The sequence below is a fragment of the Chenopodium quinoa genome, unplaced genomic scaffold, assembly GCF_001683475.1.
Source record: "Chenopodium quinoa cultivar QQ74 unplaced genomic scaffold, ASM168347v1, whole genome shotgun sequence".
In the NCBI taxonomy this organism is placed as follows: domain Eukaryota; kingdom Viridiplantae; phylum Streptophyta; class Magnoliopsida; order Caryophyllales; family Amaranthaceae; genus Chenopodium; species Chenopodium quinoa.
The window spans coordinates 5,561,923-5,579,996 of NW_018743331.1; the positions used below are offsets into that span (position 1 = coordinate 5,561,923).

Genomic DNA, 18,074 nt, shown 5'->3' on the forward strand with positions numbered 1-18,074 from the left:
TCAGAAATTTTAGAACATCGTATAACATATATATTAAAGACAGAATATGTCAATGTAATATTAAATAACATAACTTATACCGTCATGGCAGCAAATGGATCAAATGACTGACAACTACTAAGATCGGGAGGAGGAGCGGTTGTGCATGCGTTTGGTGCCGCTTGCAGAGCACCACCACCTTTCGTTGTCCTGAACCTCGCTTCCATCATTGCATTAAACTTCGCTTCCAACATTTTTTCGAAATTAGCTTCCATCATTGCTTCTAATTCCTTCCATTCCTCCGTGTCCTGCGGTCTTTGCATGTTTTGGGGCGGTCCGGTCCCCTAAACGGATTTGATGCCTAGTCCGCTACCGACCCCTAACACCCGACCGCTACGGTCTTTTTTTCCAAGGGCACGAGTTAAAGTATCATCGTGCCGAGTAGGAACAAATGACCCTTCTTCTTCTTGTTCTTTCCATTCATCCTACAACAAAAGAAACGCTTTCACTTAGTTAACATAATTCAATTTCGTAATTCGAATAAAACACTATTAGAAATATACTTACAATGGATTGCTTTAACTCCCTCGTTTTCTCGTTTGGCAAGAAAGGATTCCCCTGGTCATCCTCAACTGATCTTGCCAAAAGCCAAGCGGTTGTCCGATTTGGCAAATTCTGCCCAACCGAGGAAGCTGTTGACGCATTTTGTGCAGAAGTCGAAGAGGAAATGTATCCCTTCGTACGCCACTCAACTTCCTTCTCGGCGTATGATTTTTGGCCTAAGTGATGAGGATAATTGTTGAAAGATTGACTCCTTGACTTCTCACTTATAGCCTAATTTCATACATAGAATGAGAAAATGGTTAGTGTTTGAGAAAATTTCATACAACATTACGTATAATAATGAAACTTATACCTTAAATTCTTCGGTGCTGTGTGCTTCTACAAACTCCTCCCACATTTCTTCCGTTATGAAATCATACATTTCATATGGCATTCTTTTTCTCTGGCCCATTTTCCTTGTTTTGGTGATCCAACCGCTAACCAATCTAGTCTTGAAATCCTTCCACTGCTCTCCACAAGTGTAAAGGACCCTCTTTTTCTTTGCCGCATTTTCTTCAATGTGAAACGCCCTCTAAACAAAACATAACACAAAATATTATCTAACATAAACTTCAAAATACATGCAATAATTAGTTTTTCATTTAACATATATTGGAAAGTCAATATTAATTACCTTGGCATCTTCCCACAACATGTCTTTGATGCCTTGTGGAACTTTAGTCCAATCTGTAAACAGTATGGACACTTTAGACCTACTAATTTCACCAAGGTGGCCCTTGTACGCTTTTGTCCATATTCCAACAGGTCGGTTCATGTCATCCCATTCAAGAACCATCGGCTCCCCGGACTTGGATTTTAGTCCTTTGGCTGGACCTCTTGGCTTTTTTGGTGCCATTTGTGAGACTTGAGTTTTTTTGCTCATTCTCCATCTTTATATCCCTGCAATATATCAAAGAAATAAATAAACATTATTAATACAATAATACATATATACACAAGTAAACTTTTAAAGAAATTATCAAAAATAAAAAATAATTGGAGTTCAAACCTTAGCATTATATATCATCCTTTCTCTTTTGCAACATAAACACCTTCGTTATGACACGTTTTGAAATTATCCCAAAATCATCAATTATAGAAGGGATGTTCCATGTGGAAGATGGTGTCTCATTGAACTGTTCATCGTATTCATCTTCGTCAACAACATCTTCTAGGCCAAGTATCCATCTCTTACCTTCTAAAACAACTGACCATTTACAATCAGCCGGGTCAGCCATGTAGAATACTTGCTTTGCTTGTGATGCTAATATAAACGGATCAGCTAGATGCCCTGGGCGTCCAAAATTTACTAGGGGCAAGTACCCATGTTCATCCGTTTTGACACCACGACCACTATCAGCCCACTCACACCAAAAGAGAGCAATCTTGAAATCAATATAGTCTAGCTCTATTATTTCTTCAATGATTCCATAGTAAACTTTCTTCCTCTCCACAAGTGTTCTATCACGTGCACTAACATATTCCGAAGTCAAACCAATTACTTTTACACCACTGTTTAGCACCGTTGATTTTCATCTTGTTTCCTTGTGTAAAAGGAAAACCCATTGATGTCATAACCCTCATATAACACCGCTTGAGTTTGGAACCATATGCCAACCATCTCAATGTGTCGGAGATTTCATGCGGTGTGGTGGACAATTCAATCATAGCTTGTTCCTTAAACCATGAGACGAATGAATTGTTATGCTCTTTCATCAACTGGAGATGATTCTTTAAAGGATATTTATTTCTCAAAAAGTTCATATGCTCATCCAAGTAAGGATGAACTTAACTAAGACTCTGCAACACAAAAAGCTCAACCTTATTCTTCGTTTCATACCCTAGGATGTCCTTTTTCTACCAACAGTGCCTTGACCACTAAGCCTTCCTTCATGTCGAGACTTCGGCAAACCAATACTTTGTGCACGTCGAAGATACTGAGCAACCCATGTCAACACTTCCTCAACAATTGTTCGTTGCACAATACTGGCTTCAGGTTTAGCTAGATTCATGACTTTCCCCTTAAGGTCCCCCATTATTCTTTCAAAAGGATACATGTATCTCATACACACAGGGCCACAAAGTTTGATTTCACGTACAAGGTGAAGAATCAAATGCGGCATCACGTCAAAGAAAGATGGGGGAAAATACATTTCAAATCGGCACACCGTCTCAATGATATCTGCATGTAAGTTGTCTAATATATTTGGATTTATCACCTTGCTGCAAATGGTGTTGAAAAAGATACGCAACCTTGTAATTCTATACCTCACCTGCGATGGTAATATTCCTCGAATTGCAACTGGTAATAATTACTGCATCAAGACATGACACTCATGCGATTTCATTCCAACCAATTTTAAGTCAGACATCGATACTATGCGCTGAAAGTTAGAAGAGTATCCAGCAGGTACTTTCAAACCGTGCAACGACTAACAGAAGCTCGCTTTTTCCTTCTTTGACAATGTAAAGCAAGCTGGGGGAAGATACCACCATTTTCCTTTGGATTCAGGTGCCAACTCCGAACGACCCATGTTAGCCATGTCCATTCGAACTTTAACTTCATCTTTGGTCTTGCCGAGCATATTTAGTAATGTTCCCACAATAGCATCACATACATTTTTCTCAATATGCATAACATCTAGACAATGTCTTAATTACTTCTAAATGTCTCCAATATGGGAGTGACCACAAGACAAACCGCTTCTTATAACCCCCACTTGACTTTTGGAAGGCTTACCAAAATCGTTTTCAATGCCCTTAACTCGTCGATAAACCTCACTTGCACGTAACGGGGCACGAGCTTCTTGCAACTCAACTTTTCCGTTTAAGGCATTCTTATTTCGACGAAAAGGGCGGCCTTCGGGAAGTTGTCTACGATTATCCATGTACACATGCTTGCAACAATGTTCAAGGCGCAATGCCTCTATATTGTCTTCACAAATAGGGCATGGATTTTTACCCTTCACTGTGTATCCTGATAAATTCCCATAAGCTGGGGAGTCATTTATTGTACAAAAAATCATGGCCGGTAGAGTGAAATTGGTTTTGCTGTATGCATCGAACATTGAGACACCTTCGTTCCATAACAATATCAAATCTTCAATTAGTGGCGCTAGATACACATCTATGTCATTTCCATGTTGTTTTAGGCCCGGATATTAGAAGAGACAACATAAGGAATCTAGCTTTCATACATAACCAAGGAGGCAAATTGTAGATGGTTAAAATTACTGGCCAAGTGTTGTATTGGGTACTAAGTGTCCCAAATGGGTTCATTCCATCTGTAGAAAGGCCAAGCCTAAGATTTCGATCTTCTTCACCAAAGTCCATGAACTTTCGATCAATGTTCCTCCATTGGGTGGAATCAGCTAGATGCCTCATTAACTCATCTTTCTTCATCCCATCAGCATGCCACCTCAATTATTTTGCAATTTTTTCATCGGAGAAAAGTCTTCTGAATCTCGATATTATCGGAAGATACCACAATACCTTAGCTAGAGACCCTTTCTTACGCTGTTCCTCACCATTTTCATTAATCTTATAGCGAGAAACACCACACCTCGGACACTCCTCTAAATCCGCATGCTCATTTCGATACAACACATAGTCATTTCGACATGCATGTATCTTCACATACTCCATACCTAGAGGCCATATAATTTTCTTAGCCTCATAGGTAGAGTTAGGAAGTTCATTTCCATCGGGCAACATTTCAACTAAGACTTCTAACAACTGTGTGAAACTCTTGTCAGTCCAACCGTTACCCGCCTTTAAGTTAAATAATTTCAAAACAGCACCCAATTTGGTGAATGTTGTACAACCAGGATACAACGGCGTCTCAGCAACTTTCATAATATTGTCATACACATGGGGGTCATCTGTGAGATGATCTTCTACATCACGCATCATCTCAACTATCCTATCTTTCTCCACGGTATTCTCTGAACTTTCAACACCAACATCACCAGTACAATCATTATCACAACAATTGTCAAATTCCCAAGAGCTTGCCCACTGACCTATGCTTTCACCATGCCATGTCCACCTTGCGTAATTATCTTTAAACCCCTAACGTATTAAATGATCTTTGATATCATCTATGTCACAAAACCCCCTCGAATTATTATAATCGCAACAAGGACAAAGAATAATCTTTGATTGATTCTGTAATTGGTGATTGACAACAACACAACTAAACTCCTCAATTCCTTGCAAGAATCTCGTACAATTTCGTTTACTATACATCCAACTACGATCCATTATCAACCACTACATACATAACAAACTAATTATTCACTCAAATAATATATATTCACTCAAATCTTAGAGATATAGAACATTTAAGAATGGTGACATATAGTAACAATAATAATGCTGATAATGAAGTTAAAAGTTAAATGTCGTGTAGTTATATTCCTTTGTTAAGAGAAGGATAATGTGCGGTTCGATGATCAATCAAAGGAGACCGAGAACCTCAGTAAGAGAAATGGGTGGTACGAGGATCGGTTAAACGGAATTGAGGACTTACAAATGAAGGTATGATCGATGCTTGTGGGAGGCAGAGAAGAAACAATTGAACAAAAATGTTCACTCTTTTCTTCTATGCCTCCAACAAAGCATCATACCTACTTTTTTAAGTCCTCAATCCCCTTTACCTGACCCTCAAACCACATAAATATAACAATGAAGAATGGTGACACTCTAATAAGAATGCTGATATTGAAGTTAAAAATGTGAATGTCGTGTAGTTATATTACTTTGTTCAGAGGAGGAGAAAATGACGTTTGTTGTGCAATTGAAGGAGCTCGAGAACGCCATTAAGAGAAATGGGTGGTCCGAGCCTTGGCTACATTTTTACAACCGACCCTTGGCTACATTTTTACAACCGACCCTCAGACCACCCATTCATCTTACTTGACGTTCTCGAGTTCCTTCAATTGCACCACAAACGACATTTTCTCCTCCTCTAACAAAGCAATCCTTGTACACGACATTCACATTTTCAACAACGCTATTAGTAATACTGGCACTGACAACATTCTTCACCTCCCCCAAAGTGTGTTTAGTTAATAAGTGTGTTTGTTCTTATATATATGTTCTATCTCATTTAGGTTGTAAATTTTTGGGTTGAAACAAAAGTTTTACAATATATATCCTACTGAGATAGAACTTTTAAGAATGGTGGGAGTAACAACACTGTTGGAAGTGAAGTTAAACATTAGCATGTCGTGGAGAATGATTGCAATTGGAGGATGATGAGAAAGTACGGTTCGACGATCAAGTCAATGAGACCAAGGGATCACATAAAAGAATTGGATGCGGTTTGAGGATCATCTCAAGGAGGCCGATGGCTTAGATGAAAAGAGTGTGTGTTCGAGAAAGAAAGTCTCAGTGCAAAATTTGAAGAATGTAAGAGGATTGATCCAAGCAATTGGGGAGATGAAGGGAATCTCAGAAAATGAGAAATTAGAAAGTTCGAGAGGGAAAGATGAGAGGATTTACGAAGTTGGGAAGGATAAATGGGGCTCAGTTACAATTGTTAAAGAAACAAAGAAGCTAACAGAGAAACAACAAAAGACTGCCAAAGTAAGACCTCGTGGGAAACCCCCAACAAATACACAAAAGAAATGGGGATGACTTGTTGGGCGTTAATCTGTTTGCTATCCCACAAGGTCTTTCTTTGGCAGTCTTTTATTGTTTCTCTGTCAGCTTCTTTTTTTCTTTAACACTGTAACTGACCCCCATTTGTCCTTCCCAACTTCATACATCCTCTCATCTTTCCCTCCCTAACTTTCTAATTTCTCCTTTTCTGAAAATCCCTTCATCTCCTCAATCGCCTAGATCATTCCTCCTATATTCTACAAAATATGTGCTGAGACTTTCTTTCTTTGCATTCAAACAAGCATTCTTTTCATCTAAGCCATCAGACTCTTTGAGATGATCCTCAAACCGCATCCACTTCTCTTATGTGATCCTTTGGTCTCCTCAATTTAATCCTCGTACCACACCTTCTCCTCCTCCAACGTCTCAATTTCATCCACGGCGTTCTCACTTTCAACAACGCTACCATCATTATAAGCACTATCACCACTCTTAAACTCTTAATACAACTAGTACTATAAAAACTACAACTAGTACTAACAACTTGTACTACAAAAACTACAACTAACTAGTACTAACAACTTGTACTACAAAAACTACAACTATCTATTACTAACAACTAGTACTACAAAAATTACAACTTGTAGTACAACTTGTACTACAAAAATTACAACTAGTACTACAACTTGTACTACAAAAACTAACTAACAACTTGTACTACAACTTGTACTACAAAAATTACAACTAGTACTAACAACTAGTACTACAACTTGTACTACAAAAACTACAACTAGTACTAACAACAACACTAACCCTAAACAACAACAACAACAACACTAACCCTAAATAACAACAACAATAACTAGTAGTATTACTACTACAACTAATTAACAACAATAACTAGTAGTAGTACTACTACAACTAATTAACAACAACAACAACACTACTACTATAACTAATTAACAACAACAACTAACAACACTAACAACAACAACAACCCACTCCATCATCTCCCCTAAAACTCACATTGCCTCCCTCCTTTGTTCATATTGAAAAAAAAAAAACAATCCACACCCATAACAACAACGACACCAACAACCAACAACAACAAACCACCACCACCACCACAACAACAAACCACTACTACTACCCCCCTCCTTTGTTCATATTGAAAAAAAAAAAAAAACAATCCACACCCATAACAACAACGACACTAACAACCAACAACAACAAACCACCACCACCACCACAACAACAAACTAATACTACTACTACTGCTACTTACTACTACTACTACTGGATTTTTATGGATGAAAATTGTTAAGATTTTAAGCAAAAAATTGTTGCAATGTGCTTGAAAATTTGCACGAAAATAATGGGTTTTAATTTACTTAAAAATTCTGGAAATTATATTGCTGAAATTGAGAAATTTACCTTGAAAAATTGCTCGAAAATGCTCGAAAATTTGCTGAAAATCACTCGAAAATGCTTGAAAATCAGTTTGCTCACAATGTGGTCGAAATTATCGTTTTCGTTGCTTAGAAAATCTGGGTTTTTTATGGATCTGTATTTTCAAAAATTTGGGTTTTCGGTAGTTACTTTCGCGTTTTCGAAAATATGGGTCGTGAATTAGTTCGTGTTGCTTTGAAAATATGGGTCTTCGCACTTCAAACTTAAATCTGTGCTCGAAAAATCTGGATTTTCGCACTTCAAAATTTTTGGGTTTTGTCTTCGAATTTTCTGGGTTTAAATATAATGCTTGAATTTTGGTTTATTCCCATGAAATTCTTGGTTTTTGTTTTCGAATAAATTAAAAAATTGTTGCTCTTTTGTTTCGGATTTTCTGTGGTTATGGAGGTGAAAATGACAGAGTGTTTGAAAACCTAAGTGTGAATAGGAAAATGCTGAAGGATAAGATAATAAATCTGCTGAGCTTAATTTTTTTTTTAGCCAATTGCGTCGGCCTTTTAAAAAAACCAATGCAAATACTTCACCAATTGCGTCAGCCTTTTAAAAAAACCGACGTAAATTCTTCACCCTGATTTTTGGGAATGCTAATTGCGTCGGCCTTTTAAAAAAACCGACGCAAATTCTTCACCCAGATTTTTGCGAATGCTAATTGCGTTGGCCTTTTAAAAAAAAAACCGACGCAAATACTTCCCCCAAATGCGTCGGCCTTTTGATAAAACTGAGGTAATTGACCCTTTTGCATCGTTTTCTTAAAAGGTCGACGCAATTGACCCGACGCAAATAGCCTACTTCACTTGCGTCCCCTCATTTGCATCAGACCTAATAAAAACCCGACGTAAAATACCTTATTTGCGTTGACTTTTTTTACATGTCCGACACAAATTAGCATTTCTGTACTAGTGATACCCACCAATGAATAATACACACACACACACATATGTATATATGTTTATATATATACACACATATACATACACACACACACACACACACACACACACACATATATATATATATATATATATATATATATATATATATATATACACACACACACACACACATATATATAGTATATATATATATGTGTGTGTGTGTGTGTGTGTGTATATATGTACGGGGAGGTTCCGCAGAAAACAGGGCTTATGGTGAAAACTAAAAACAGAAAATCTCAACCATCCATAATTACTAACAAGATCTAACGGTTTAAAGAAAATAAAAAATAACGTAGAGTCACTATATATAAAAATAACGTAATTATATACAAAAATAGGGTAACTATATCAATTTTGATCATATTCTCATATAAGTCACTATATACAAAAGTAGGGTAACTATATCAATTTTGACTACATTTACATAAAGGTCACTATATACAAAGATAAGATAACTATATTAATTATGACCACATTTACATAAAGGTTACTATATACAAAGATAAGATAACTATATTAATTTTGATGGTAACCTCCAACCATAGACAAGCAACACCCAATCTACGAGCCACTTGGATTCCATACCTTGCTGCAAACATATCATCGTATCCAAACCAAGAGAAAAAAAGGGAATACACACACCCTTCATTCTCTAAACCAATATTAGAAAGCTTGTCTCTTGTGACTTTACAAAGATAGCTCCTCAAGAAAAGACCACGAATAGGATGTTGAACAAAACGACACATCTCAACAAGGTCTTTCAGAAGATCTTTACAAGAAGCCTCATTCGATTTGAGGTATACGGAACCCACAGTACAAAGGAGGTACGTGGTGATTTAAAATCAGATTTTTCAATATTACTCCAACAATAGAAAAAATAAGTATTAAAAACAAAAAAATTCCAATCAAGGCATCAGTATGAATTTGTGCTGCTACAGTTTCAAATGCTACGATCAACAATCGTATACAGTGAAAGCTAAAGACTAAGATAGTCACTTAAAGCATTATGGCCTAAACCATCATCACAAAGAAGGAAGATAAAGATCACTGTAAGGTCTAGCTTTAGTTGTCAATATACTGATATAGTTTCAATGGTCAGCAAATGTATGAAGTGCAAGCTAGAAACTAAGATAAGCACTTAAAGCAGTACAGCTTAAACTATTATCACTATGAAATTGAAAGCCAGAACTACACTACACTCTCAAGTTGGGTTTACATTTCAATTCAAAACATTTGAGAAAGTTGCCGACTCTTCGCTAGAAACAAGTGAATAGCTTCTTCAAAGCAAGTTCGAGGAAACCATTCTACTAAAAAGGAAAAGAAACTTGCAGAACAATATTTCCTTTTTTTTAGAAACGTATCAAATGCAGAAAGATTCTAATTTGATAACATAATAGTTTGGCTTACAAGGGTATGCTTCCAAAATAGCCTATGACTACCTTTACAAGAGTGACATTTCATTAGATTGCCTATACTATTAGCAGCTAAAAACATCTCATTGTTATAACAGGAAAATCAAACAAAATTGAACAAAATCGAACAGGAAATCGCAAAATCAAACAAAATTGATGAACAAAACACGCAATATCGCATAAGAAATCGAACAAAATTGCAGAAAAAAAAAAAATTTGATAAAATTGCCAAATAAAATCGAAAATTAAAAATCTGAATTGCAAACTTGCTTCTTCACCATTTTTCAACACTCTGCAATTCAAATTATCTAATAAACATATAACTAATTTAACACACTGGAATTTAATTATATAACAGTAGAAAATTGTAATCATTCGATAAAAACAGTGAGTCATTATGATCAAATTACTGGTGACTTAAATTCGACAACAACTAAGCAAAATTCAGAACAAAATTATGGAATGCTACAAACGATCCTCCTTAGCCGAATGAATCTAAAATATTAACGGCAAAATTGAATGCTTGACTCGACAAAATTCGCATGCTATACAACAAATTTCGAATCCAAACAACAATTTATATATCATAACAAAAACATTCGAGCAATTAACTAGCAAAAATTCCTAGATTGTGAAATTGATAGTCGATAATTTAAGAAATACTACATGAGAAGCCGCTTCAATGGAGAAGAAAGCTCTAAGTCGCTTCAATGGAGGATCGAGAAAGCTCAAACTCGCTTCAATGGAGGAGAAAGCTCAAAACTCGCTTCAATGGGATGAATATTCAGCGACGAAAATGACTAACTCGCATAATAGATTGTTGATTGAGAAATTGATGAAGAACCGAAAAAATTGCAGCTGGATTTCTAAAGTTAACATGAATTTTGGAAGAAGATTCGAGAAATTAAGAGAGAGAAGGTAGGAAAGAGAAGAGAAAGGAGAGAGAAAAGAATTGGCATGCATCTAATCTCAGCCATTGGTTTTTATAGACGGTGGAAATTGTATGTTTTTAGTTTTCAGCTTTACAATTGTTTTCACATGATCCACTCCCTATATACATACTTCCTCCGTTCTTTTTTTATCGCATCACTTACTACTTTAGGAAGTTTACTTATTATTGCATCATTTCCTTTTTAGGATAAAAAATATCTATGTTCACACTGCAAATACCCAACATACCCTTACTTTTTCACACTTACTTTTTATTTTATCTTACATTACATGGACAATTTTGTATTTTTACGTTTCTCTCTCTTACTTTTTCCCACTACCAAATTTTGCCTCCAAAACCCCTATGATGCAATAAAAAAAAACGGAAAAAGTATATAAAATCAAGATCAGGTGAGAACCTTGGTCTATAATAGGAACTGGGAACTCATATGATCCGTTGATTTTGTTTGACCAGACGGATGAAATTTCGCCCACCTCATTAAGGGCATTTTTGTAATTTGCGTTTTGAATGTTTTCTGATTTGTTTCAACTACTTTCATTTCTCTTTCTCTCTCTTACTCTAACTTTCTCTCTCTTCTCTTTAACGATTTCAATTTCGCACTTTCACTTTCGTCGTCGATTTGTCTTCAGCATCTAATACTTGCACCTTGCTGATCTCGAAATTTCAGTCCTAATTTCATCATTTACTTTTGAGGTAAGTGAATTATTATTTATTGTCGAATTCTTAGGGTTTCGATTAGTATTTTAATTTATATTTGATTGAATTATTATTTCTATTTGATTGAATTAGTGTTTCGACCGAAGTAGTATTGCATTTGATTGATCACTTGTTGATTATGACAATATTTTTTTGAAATTTATTTGAATATTTGGAGTATTCGGGTTCTAATCAGGTCATAATTATTGACACTTTATGATTTCAAGTCTAAAATTTGAGTGTTCGCTATTTTATTGTTTCATTTTTGCGATTTTGCTAATTTTTGTTGAATTTTAATTGTGACTTTTGTCGATTTTTCTCACGATATGTTGTCCATGTTGGAGAATTTAATTGTTGGTTTTCTGTAACTAGGTTTTCGTTTGAAATTGTTGTAAATATCGTTCTATCTGAAATGATTCCTTCAATGTCGTGCATTTAGCTGTTTTTGTTGGTAATTGGTTGTATTTTTGTGTGTTTTGTGTTTGTGTGTGTGTGTGAGTGTGTTGCTGGGCACTCTAGTTGAGGTGTGTGTAGTTGTGTGACTATATGGGCGAGTTGTGTTGGGTGTGTTGTGTGTAGTGTGAGCACATGAATGGCCTTGATTTCTTTTGAGGGTTTGACCATATTGCTTGTGTGTGATGAGGATGATGGTGATGAGGCAACAGTAGATGACAGTGTGGACTATTGTTGACATCCACTGGTCTGCAAGCTTCCAAACTCCACCACTCTGTTCTTTTGGGGGAGCTGAAACAACAGTCGTAGTGTCAATAAAATAAACAATACCAGTGCAAATAGGTAGTGATTATGCGGGCTGGGTGTCGTGGCTCATAACAAGATGGGAAGATTGTGTGGACTGCTTTATGATGCATGGCAGGAAGGTTAGAGGTGAAAATGCAGCAGTAGCAATGTTTAGGCTCCTTATGGCTCGTAAATTGGGTGTATAGTGAATATGGTTGGAAGGAGATGTGATTTTTGTGATTAAGCTTTTCTTATTTACTTTTGAGTATATTATATTTACTTTTATTATTTCCTTTATAAAGAAACTAAAAACACTTGATTGTGTTAACTAATTATTCTTACTCTATAATAGCCTACTAGCTCAATAGGTAGAGTATTGTGCAAGTGCACAAAAGATGTGGGTTCGAATCCAACGTAGGTTCTTTGAATGCTTTAAACCATTTGATTGTAAATATTATGTTTATATTTACTTTTAAGTCTTTCTAGCTACTTTTGAGTAATTCTTATTTACTTTAAAGACTATATTATTTATTCACTTTAATGATATTTGATTTACTTTTGAGTTGATATTTTTGAGGGAACGTTAGGCGAGCAATATTATTCAATCAAATCGAGATACACCAAAGTTAAGAAGCTTTGGGGGAAATTGTCAAACCATACAAACCACGACTCACTAGCATTGTATCTAGCTACAAGATGTGCTAATGTATTACCCGCCCGACGAACAAAGCTACATTTAAAAGAAGAGAAAACTTGCTTCAATCTCTTGATGTCTTCATATAGTAGGAATAAAGGGGAGTATCCAGAAGCCTCTTGCTCAATATTGTGCACTACATTGTATGCAGCACTCTCCAATTCAACCCTTGACAGCCCCATTTGGCGTGCAATCAGAACACCCAGCCTTGCTGCTGCTACTTCAGCAAGCTCCACATCCCACCTTGCGCCCACCTTCTACACTGCAGCCGCTACTAACCCACCATTTTCGTTCCTGATAGCAATGCCCAACCCCACAAAACCGTCAGCACCAATATGTGCATCTGTGTTAACCTTCACCGCACCAGCAGTAGGGCAGCACCAGCTTTTGATTTACTTATTTATTTACTTTAGAGTAATTATGATTTACTTTTTTGACATAATTTGCTCTACTTTTGATTTCTTTTTCGAGCTATTTTGATTTACATTAGAGATATTGGGATTTACTTTAGAGATATATATATTTTGATCCACTACAAGACTATTTCTTTCTTTCCAAACCACACTACTGCAGTTAATTGTAGACCATCAGTCTATAAACAAGAACTGATCAACTTTAAATGGGTACAACAGCAACCACTGAAGTATAATTCCTATTGAGAGTTTGAGACAAGGTCTAGGGAGTTTCAATTACATGTAGCACTACTACTGACTTTTAACTGGGATTATGTTGAATAAATATTAGTTTGGTTCTTTAGTGGATATTTGACTCTTTCACTTTTTCTTTGATTTGGGAGGGGTGTAAGTGTGATTGGCGTAACTCAAACAATGTACATTACATTCTCTTGGGATGGAAGCTTCTGGGAACCAAATTTGGGTTCCTAACTGGGTTAAAAATTAGGAATAAAACTAAGGTGGTATGAGTTTGGAACTTGGTTTCTTAATACATGTATTCTTTGTTTAGTATGAAATCTTCTGTTTTATTTGATACTTGGAGGCTCAAAAGAAGTGTAGGGAGAAATCAGAAAAGTGGAGGGAAAAATTCTTAGGCTCAAGAGGTAGATACTTGAACTATGTCCTCTCATTCAGAACTGAGTATGAAGAAAGACCAAATTATTTAATAGGATTGTATAATTTACTCAACACAATGCTAGTATTCAACTAAAAAAATTATATTCTTAAGGATAGAGATCCCTTTTCTGTATTCTGTTTCTGGTGCAGCCAGCCTACCAGTAGATGCATTTGCTGATAAGCTCATAAAAATTAAAAATAAACAACCTTGTTTTTCCATAGGATGTATGTTTATCATTATCAATTTGTTATGTTGCTTATGAAGTTTCTGATCATCATCGCACTTGTTGATATACTTTGTAGATTCTTTTGTTTACATTTTAGATTTTATTATTTACTTTTGAGATTTTTTTATTTACTTTAAATTAATTTTTCCTTACTTTGAATGTTTTGATGTACACTAGTCTACTAGCTCAGATAGAGCATTGTGCAAATGTACAAAAGATGTGGGTTCGAATCCCACGTAGGTTTATTTATTAGATGAGACTATTTTTATTCAATTGGTTTTCTACCTAAAAACTTTTATTTACTTTTTAAGTTATTTTATTTACTTGTTCTTTAAAAATCCTTACTTTAATCTCGTATTCATGATGTAAAAGTCAATGACTTAGTTTCTATGTTTATATATCACTTTTAGTGATTTCATTATGCATATACTCTTGGCTTATTTCATTATGCATATATGTAAAAGAGTATTATGCATAAACTCTTGGCTTCTTTCTTATTATAACTTGACTCATCTTATAAAATTATTTACTTTTTACACTGATTAATTAACTTTTAATGTGAAAACCTTTACTTTACCCTCAACTCATATACTTCTCTCTTAGTTGATTACTATTCACTTTTAGAGCGATATTAAAATAGATAACTCGGTTTCTATGCTCATTTATCACTTTCTTCGATTTTATTATATATATACAATAGAAATATTTTTATTTTCTTTCCAAATTACTTTTCCTATTGTGTTATACAGATAACTTAAGTGGGAATTTAACCTAGACCTTTATGAATTTATATAGTGCAAGGATTCTTTTAAAAAATGTATCTTTGATTACTCTTTTTATTTTAATTTTTAAGCTATTGAGTTACTTTTGAGATATTTTGAAATTTAAAAGGAAAAAAAAAAAAAAATTACTGCTTAAGTCGAAGAGAGAGTATATGAGAAGTAGAACTGTAGAAATAGAGGTAGAAGGTAGAGTAAAAGAAGTTTCGCCGGTCGCCGGTGTCGGGGTGGGTCGCAAATTGTTGCTGGCAAAGAATCGTGGGTTGCAGCAGGTGGTCGCCTCCAAATCTTCAAGGAATCGGCTTCTCAGTTTCTAGGGTTTTTGAGAAATCAACCTGATCTAAGTAAATATGGGGTTTTTTTAAAAAAAAATTGGACTGGGTTTGTATTGGGGACGTCAGAATAGAAGAGAATTCATCCCCGAAACGTTTCCGGAGCTGCTCCCAGCTGTCCCCAAAATAGCCTCCCGCACCACCTTTCGGGGGTACGCCATGGGGACGTATCTGGGCCGTACCCGTCCCCGATACGTCCTCGGTACGGGAAACGGCTACACTTTGCCGTGCATCATTGATGTCAACTATGGAGAATGTATTTGGTTTTACTTAGATGAGTTTCACACTACCATTACTGATTTCTTGCTGACCTAATTTTGGTGGCTCTACTGCATATCAGTTGTTTTTTTTTCTGCTGCATTTCTCTTGTTTTGATTCAAGTGTGTTGTTTGTGAGTTGCAATTTATTTTATGAAGCTAGAGTTTGGTTTGTTGCGTTTTTGTGTCTCTGAGTTGTGCTATGTAGATGGATTTACCTTAACTTGCCAGATTGACATTGTCAAGAGTCAAGTCAAGACCGAACGAAAGTTTAAGGATTTCGCATCATATGCTCCTGAGTCCTGATTGGGATTGCATAAAAGCTGGTAAATGCATGGTCTGTTCCTCGGTTGCTCTATTGGCATATTAACTTGTTAGTGAAACTGAAAATACTTGGAATCACCTTTGTTATTATGTGTTTTGTAATTCATCAATTATATTTTATGGTTTCACATTATACTTATTAATTCATGTTTTGTTCATCATTTTTATCAAATATGATATTAATATAATGCTTTGTGCTGATCAGATATGGTATATTTTAAGAATGAGGTAGGATTTACATAAGATGATTAATTTGATTCGAAATCTGATTGCTGCATCCGTTCATTATATTTTTTTCTTTGAAATCCACTGCTGGCGTATTTAATCTTAAGAACCTTTGAATTGATAACTTTAGTATTGTTTGTGTTGTTGATGTATGTATTGTTGTTGGATTACATAGTAAAATAAGTGTGTATATTATATCTCTTGTTATCAACCCAAACCTTAAACCAGCTTTTTCCTCCTCCAATTTTGTCTTTTTTTTTTTATTTTTTTATTTTTTTTTATTTATGATTAGGTGAATTTATAATCAGTTGTTTATTGTTGTTTTATGATTAGGAGGAATCGATTTTAGTCGTTGGCGCTGCTCATAAATATTGACAACTAAGTTGAAATCCACTCCATTCTAAATTTATGATTGCGTTTTTTTGTTGATTTTTAACTATCTTTAGATGTATCTCTAATCTATTGTTGTTTATTGTAGTATTTCTAGAGGAAAATTCATGGCTAATTTAGTCGATTTGAGTCGTTCGTGTTGCTGCCCTTTGCTGCGCATAATGTCATTCTTGGACGCTTTTGCTGCTGTATTTCTTAAGAAGCCTTGTATTTTTTTTTTTTTTTTTTTTTGTGTAATTAATATATACTGCACAATTAATATGGATTTTGTTACAATAGTATATAATATGATTTGTGTTTTTTTTTTATGACAATATGGTTTGTATATCAATTAACTATAATTGCATTTTTTTTTATTTAAAGAAATGACTATTTGCAACTGGCATAGTCCTTAGCCAGTTGCAAATATTATATTTTTTTTATAAAAAGATATGCTGCCCTATTATTATGCCAAATTATGTATTTTTAGAAGTGTTGAAAATATATCAAGATTAGTCTCTATTTATGAAGGATAAAAAAAAATATGATCCAAGGTATTTTTTCAAATTTTTTTTTACTAAACTAAAAAAGTTATTCAAGAAAAACGATAATATTAGTGTTGAGTGATTAAAAAAACAAATATTATCGTTGCAAATATGCCGTTAAAATGCTTGCATGTTTTAGTTTTTTAATTTTTTTTTTTTTAAAAAAAAAGGTTAAAGGCTGCATGTGGGTTAGTGGGTGGCGGCAATTTTCGGTGCTCAATGGGACTACTTTACTATTGGGAGGGTTCCATTCATATTAACCTCCCCAACGAAGATAAGTGAATGAGAAAGCAGCTACATTTGGGAAAGTTTCCCACTTTCATTTTTTTTCAAATGGGAAACCTATTTTCCCGCCATTGTGGATGCTCTACACTCATTGGCATGAACAAATGAATTTAATAAATAAAGAAAAAAAACACCATAATGGTTTTGGTGACATAGCCTGCATGTGGTTGAGTGTCTTTACTTCTTAGTAGATTGTTTATGTCAGTAGGGGAAGGAGGTAGACCACCACTTACTTTAGCCCATTCCTCAAATGAAGTTTTTATGGGATCCTTCATCCTTTGCTACTCACCCATCCACTGATGGAAACAACCAATGAGAATTTGCAAAATTCCGTTTCCATCGAGAATTGTGCAAGAAAAGCACTTTGAATTGTTAATTAACCACCCCAGTGCCGGAAGATCAAGGAAGTTGGTGAACCTGCCTATCCAAGGTTGAGCCCTAGGATTTGAAGGTGAGAATTCTTTACAGAGGACGATAAAATTCTTTCTAAATATCTCTCCAAGGTTCACCAAGATCGATTAAATTATAAAGATAAGTTCATATCAATGGTTATTGTTGGGTCATAATTCATGTCAATG

At 35.2% G+C, this 18,074-nt stretch overlaps 1 long non-coding RNA gene across 1 annotated transcript; it reads left to right on the forward strand.

Moving 5' to 3' along the window:
- Positions 1–11,470: 11,470 nt before the first annotated feature.
- Positions 11,471–17,001, forward strand: LOC110737823. Its single transcript, XR_002514476.1, has 2 exons — positions 11,471–11,648; positions 16,776–17,001. It is a non-coding gene; the product is annotated as an uncharacterized LOC110737823 (long non-coding RNA).
- The last annotated feature ends 1,073 nt before the right edge of the window (positions 17,002–18,074 follow it).